The sequence below is a fragment of the Galeopterus variegatus genome, unplaced genomic scaffold, assembly GCF_000696425.1.
Source record: "Galeopterus variegatus unplaced genomic scaffold, G_variegatus-3.0.2 Scaffold10276, whole genome shotgun sequence".
Taxonomy (NCBI): Eukaryota; Metazoa; Chordata; class Mammalia; order Dermoptera; family Cynocephalidae; genus Galeopterus; species Galeopterus variegatus.
This window is the reverse complement of record NW_007736387.1, coordinates 1-206: the sequence shown is the minus strand read 5'-3', so window position 1 is coordinate 206 and position 206 is coordinate 1.

The window sequence follows — 206 nt, the reverse complement described above, 5'->3', positions numbered from 1 at the left end:
TTGGACTCGTGTGAACTTAATATATTAATAGGGCAACATTCAATCTAGCCAAACTATTTCTACAACACTAATTTTCGTGATGTCACAATGTGTTTTTCTTTGGTTTAAGGTATTCAGTTATATATTTAGGTAATATTGTTTTGTGTTGTGCTAAGTCAGTAGGCTATGTATGTTTTCATTGACACCAAAATAGTGTGTGTAATGTG